This window comes from Choloepus didactylus, chromosome 3 (assembly GCF_015220235.1).
Source record: "Choloepus didactylus isolate mChoDid1 chromosome 3, mChoDid1.pri, whole genome shotgun sequence".
Lineage (NCBI taxonomy): Eukaryota > Metazoa > Chordata > Mammalia > Pilosa > Megalonychidae > Choloepus > Choloepus didactylus.
In genome coordinates, this window is record NC_051309.1 from 212158675 (window position 1) to 212164828 (window position 6154).

At 41.5% G+C, this 6154-nt stretch overlaps 1 pseudogene; it reads left to right on the top strand.

Moving 5' to 3' along the window:
- Window positions 1-2486: 2486 nt before the first annotated feature.
- Window positions 2487-5073, top strand: LOC119530637 (annotated as a pseudogene).
- The last annotated feature ends 1081 nt before the right edge of the window (window positions 5074-6154 follow it).

Below are 6154 nucleotides of genomic sequence, written 5' to 3' on the forward strand. Positions count from 1 at the left end.
ATTACAAGGAGGGGGTGAGTGGGCAGGGAGAAACCAAGAACAGGTAAAACCAGCCAGGTCACTTAAATCCCTGTCCCTGACTCCTATCTTTTTCTCACAGCCCACACCCAGTCCTTCCAGAAATTCTGTTGGCTTCACTTTCAAAGTATTTCCAGAATCCGCCCCTTCTCTCCACCTCCACCGCTACCACCCTGGTGCAGTCACCAGCATCTCTCCCCTACATTACTGCTACTGCCTCCTGACTGGTTTCCCCGTTTCTATTCTGGTTCCCTAAATCTGTTCTCAATGCAACAACCACAGTGATCCTCTTAAACCATAAATCAGATCTCTTTACTCTCAGGCTCAAAACCCAACAATGACTCCTCATGTCACCTCAGAAAGCACTGCACTTTGTGCAATGGACTGAGATCTTGTTTCTGACAACCCTCCCCCTATCTTCCTTTCTCCCATCACTGTTTCCTCCTGCTGTTTCTTGAACACACCAGTCCTGCTCCTATATATGGACCTTTCCTTTCACCTTAAATACTTTCCCCAGATACCTGCATGGCTTGCCTCCTTCCTCTCTTTGCTCAAATATTATCTTCTCAAAGAGGCTTACTCTAACTATCCTATTTAAAATGATAAAAGTGCAGTCTCTCTACCCCTCCTACCTTATTCTTTTTCCATAGTATGTATTATATTATCTATTTATTATGTTATTTACTCATTTATTATGTTTTTATTGTCTGCCTCCCCTTCCCCTCCACCAGAGTATAAACTCCAACAGGCCAAGGATCTGTGTATATTTGCTGACTGATTATATCCCAAGTTACTAGAATAGTGCCTGGCATTTCTTATTTCCTTAATAAATATTGAATCAGTAGGTAGCAATAGTTCAAATGAAAGATGATAATAGGCCAAAGTAGGACAGTGATATAGAGAAGAGGAGGAGAAAGTGTTTAGACATATTGATAAGACTTCCTGATGGAGTGAAAATGCTGGGTGAGAAGGGAATAGTCTGGAATGGAAGTTGGGGTTGGATGATTAACCGGGGCAGAGCACATAGGAAGAGTACTTCATGTGGGGAAAAGGGAAGGTAATAATGAGCTCCATTCAGGACATGGTGAGATGGAGCTGGCCAGGAATATTCAAGTGGAGATGCAGCAGGGAGTTAGAATCCAAGAATAAAGTGCAATGGGGAGATCAGAGCTGATGCTAGAGAATCAGAAGCCATGAGCATATTGATATATTGATTGGTAAATAAGCAAAAACTCCCTAACTCACAGGACTAGATGTCAGTAGCCAGGAAGAACCTGACATTAGGCACACAGAAGAGAGAGTGGTTCCAGGTACACTTCAGAACTACAAGCATAGGGGTTGCCGAAACTTGTCTGTAACTTCAAATTTCATTCTCCAAGGGCAATTTTTCCTATGAGGCATGATCTTTAACATCACAAAATGAAATAAAGACTTTTCAAAAGTTAAGGGTAAAACATTCTTGGGGTAATTACGTTTTGTTCAACTGGAAAGAACTCCACACACACACACACGCGCACACACACACACACACACAAACTTAATTAGGTTGTTTATCTCAGATGACTATCTAAGAGTTGTTGAAGGGGCAAAGTATCATTTTCCCCTTAGACTAAAACACAACTTCCCCCTGGGAATCTCATAGATTTTTAAAAGGCATTGTACAAAGGCGAGTAATTTTATTTCCCTTTTACAGAGGGGGTCAGGTCACAGAAAGGTTAAGTTAATTCCCAAAGATTGCACAAAAGTCAGAGGGCAACTCCTGGAACAAATCTTCAAAATTGGATTTCCCATGTCAGGTACCCCAAATTGAGGTCCCTTCTGATCACAGATTTATGAGATAATCAGAAGAGTGGAGGTCACAGAAGGAAATAGTTTACTCTTCTTTTTTTTCTGGTATTTGAAAACTCATCTCCTTTTAATTTCTTTTTTTTTTTTTTTTTCTTCTTTTTTTCTTGGATACTTTAGGGCCTAAATCCCCTCTTTATCTGGATCTTCTGGTCTTGGCTCCTTCTGACGAAACAATATTAGGTGTCCTGGGGAATATGGAGGAGGCTTTCTGTTTTCTCTGTGGTGGTGACAGTGCTCCTGATTTTGTCTGGCAATGCAAAGCAGAGGTATTGGGAGCCATGAACTCAGAATTTTGTGCAACACTCTGGCCCTAAGCAGTCAACACAGGCTGGGAATATTGGTTCTCTTGGCCCTGCTGTCTCACAGTGCAAAAGGAGGGAACTGGACTCCATCCTTTGAAGCTATATCTTGCTTAAAAGTTCCATAATTCTACATTAACTGAATAAGTATATTTGAATGGTTTATCAAAATGTAGCCAGTTCTGTTCAAATCAACCAAAATGGTAAATATTCATATGTTTGTGCTATTTCTTACAACCAGAATTCTGGGGATTGGGTAGGACAGACTGGCCTGATGGAATTGCTCCCCAACTGGAGAAAGAATGAACAGTGGGGACCAAGATGTCGGGGTCATGGCAGAGTCAACATGTAGCAGGAAAGGTTGTTTATCTGGCCAATGTTCTTGGGGAAGTATTAGCAAAGAGACTTGTGTGTCGTACGTAATGGGAGTCTTCCCCATGACACCTCACATCTTCAGTTAAGTGTCACAAAGCCCTGAGAAGGATTGGACCATTTGTGCAAAATAGAGAAAAGGCATAGCTCTAGGTCTAGCTTTATGTCTGAATTTGATGCAAGGTGGAACAGTTGAAGGCTCAGAATAGAGGCAGAAGAAATTAAAAGGAAGATGTAGAAGTTGTGGGGAGAACTCTGAACTGTTCCACACTCTCACATAAGAATTAGAGTCTAGTTGTACCAAGATAAGAATGGCAAGGTGGCCCCAAGTAATATTTAGGTTACATTCAAAAAAAATTGGAGCCAAAAGCCAGAACTCTTGGCACAAAAATTAAGTAAAATAATTAGCATTAATGACTACATGTTCAAAATCAGTACTTAAAGAGTAATAAACATGTAATGTAAAATAGTCCTAAAATAACACTGCCAAAGTCTTTATAGGCATACCTTGGAGATATTGCAGACTTGTCCCAGACCATAGCAATAAAGCAAATACTGCAATAAGGCAAGTCACAGGAATTTTTTGGTTTCCCAGTGTGTGTAAAAGTTACTTTGGATGACAGAGGAGAGAGCTCAGGATCCAGTTCCTTCTACCAAAATAATAGTCCTTCTATTAAAGAGGCAGGAACTGTCTGAAACAACTGTTCTGGGGCTCCAGAGGCCAAAGGAACACTGCACAGCATCCAGGGAAGAGCAGGAGAAAGAGGCTGATCAACTAGGTAAAGAACAGTGATTTGCTCTCTCCATGCAGTGGCTGCCGGCATCCATCCCCCACTCTCTTGGAAGGCCCCCTTGGGGTCCAGTCCCTGGCCAGCTCTCTGGTGACAGAAAGGGGCATAAAAATTCTCTTTCCCAAGAACAGAGGTGGTCACAGCAAATCACTGATTACAGTTTTTGATTAGCGAATTCAGATCGCAGGGTCCAGCTCTGAGCTACTGCTTCAACCCTCCCTAGAGAGGGGAGGAGGTGGTGGAGCTTTAAAGGCACAGTGCTTTCTCAGGGCTGCAGAGAAGAGTTAGCTGAAGGGCTGCATTTGCTGGGCAGCCAGGAAAGCACAGCCCTGGGGAGCTGTCAGAGAGGCTTAAGGTGCCCTTCCTGATCCCTTCCCCAGGGCACTTTGGAGCTGGTCTGCACCCCCTTCATGGGTTCCTGGCCCTGCTTTGGCTGGGAAACACTGACTTGGGAAAGTCCTCTCTGGGGTGAACCACCTCCCAGAATTTGCTCTCCAGGCAAAGACAGCAGGAGCCAATGAAAGGAGAGTAGAAAAACTTAGAGGCAAAATAAAAACAAACAGAACAGAACAAGATTCCTGGAGAAGGAACAGAGGAAAGGAAGCTTTCTCCTAGAGGTGAAATAATTGAACAAAAAGTGTAGTCTTAAAAATTGTACCTCAAATTCAAGGCAAGAATCAGATGAAGAAAAAGTCTGATCAAAAAATGGGCTATTCTGGTGGCCTGTGTGCAGGATGGGTCAGGGCAGCGCTGGAGCCTAGGCCTCGTGCTCCAGCCATTACCTTGAGGTGACAGCCCCGAGGCTCACAAGAGGAGACCCCCGTCTGGAATCGATGATGAAATAGATGACGCAGAAGTTGAAGAAACACAAGAAGAGAATGAAAATTGGAAGTGAGTGTGGAGTGTGAGCAGATTCCCAAAAAGGCACTCGAGAAACTCTGCAACATCACAGAAGAGTTGGCTACATAGAAAGTCAAGAAGTGAGGACTGTGATGTATATTGTGATGATGATATCTGCAGTCAGGAATCAGAGGATAATTTTGCTGAAGAACTTAAACAGTATATATAAGCTAAAGAAATGGCAAATACTACTCAGTTCCTACCAATTCCTGAAGGATCTATGAAGAAAGGAGGGGTGAGAGATACCCAGAAAGCTGTTAAAAAAATAAAAATCATAAAGCTGGTCACAAGCATAGTAAACAGAAGAAAACGAAGTGAAAATGGGCTGATACTGGAAAAAAAAAGGATCAAGTGCTTTCCTGTGTAAAACTGGCTAATGGGACCAGGATGATAAATCTAAGGAGCAGGGTGTGAAAATGAGCCAGGGATTCATCAACCAACATGCAGTAGAACACAAAGGAAAACAGCATTGTAAATATTTTCTTGAAAGGAAATGTATTAAAGGTGACCACTGTAAATTTGATCATGATGCAGAGATAGAGAAGAAAAAGGAAATGTCTAAGTTTTATGTACAGGGATATTGTACCAGAGGTGAAAACTGTCTGTATTTGCATAGTGAATATCCATGCAAGTTTTACTATACAGGAACAAAATGTTATCGGGGAGAATACTCCAAGTTTTCTCATGCTCCACTGACTGCCGAAACACACAAACTGCTCACTAGAGTTTTGGATACTGAAAAAAAAAGTCATCAAGTAAATAAAAAGACATCAAGAGCAGTCTCAGGAACTCAAGAGGAGCCAGTTCACCTGCTGAGGATGACAGAGGAGAAGGCTGAAAAGTAGCTGGGTCCCTGATAACAACCAAGTCACAAGTAACCAGCCTTTGAGAGGAGATGCTCAAACTTCAGATTTCATGCCATGTGAAATACATTTAAGAAATTTACTGTTTATGCTGTCTTGTCTTGGGTTTTCTGTTACCTGTAGCCAAAGGCAAGCTAATAAATGTGAGCTGAGATCAAACCAACTTCTCTCTCTCCCAATTCCGTGTTCCTTCCCCTCATCAAATTCTTCAGCCAAGACTTTGTTCACTGTGCTCTGTTTCCACCAAAAGCAGTCATCAAGAAACCCGTGTAAGAAAGTAGGACAAGGGAGAAATAGCAAGGGCAGAAAATGGCACAAACAGGCACATTTAGGAAGGCTGAGGGGAAGAGAGGAGACTAGGTGTATATGTCTCAGTAGGGAGAGAAGATGCCCAACTTGTCTAAAACTGTGAAGTGCTATTGATTTCTGTGAAATTGACAATACTCATCCATATCATTTTAAAAATGAGAGAATGTAGGCTTATTAGCTATTGTATTTCATTCTAAAGTACACATTTATTTGCATATTTAACATTTATGAAATTGGAAGCATTTTACAAATGGTAGACTATCACATTTAACTGGCAGCATTTAAAGATAAATAAATGGAGGGACAGTCTGTGCTTACGGATTTGAAGACTAAATATTGTTAAGATGTCAGTGCTACCCAAAAGAACTTACAGTTTCAATGCAATCCCAATCAAAATTCCAACAGCCTATTTTGCAGAAATGGAAAAGCCAATTGTCAAATTTATTTGGAAGATTAAAGGGCCCTGAATAGCCAAAAACATTTTGAGAAAGAAGAATGAATTTGGAGGACTCACATTTCCTGATTTTAAAGCATATTACTAAGCTACAGGGGTCAAAACAGCATGGTACTGGCATAAGGAAAGCTATATTGACCAATGGAATTGAAATGAAAGTTCAGAAATAGACCATCACATCTATGGCCAATTGATTTTTGACAAGGTTGCCAAGTCCATTAGGTTGAGAAAGAATAGTCTTTTCAACAAATGGTGCAAGGAGAACTGGATATCCATATCCATAATGATGATTGAGGACCC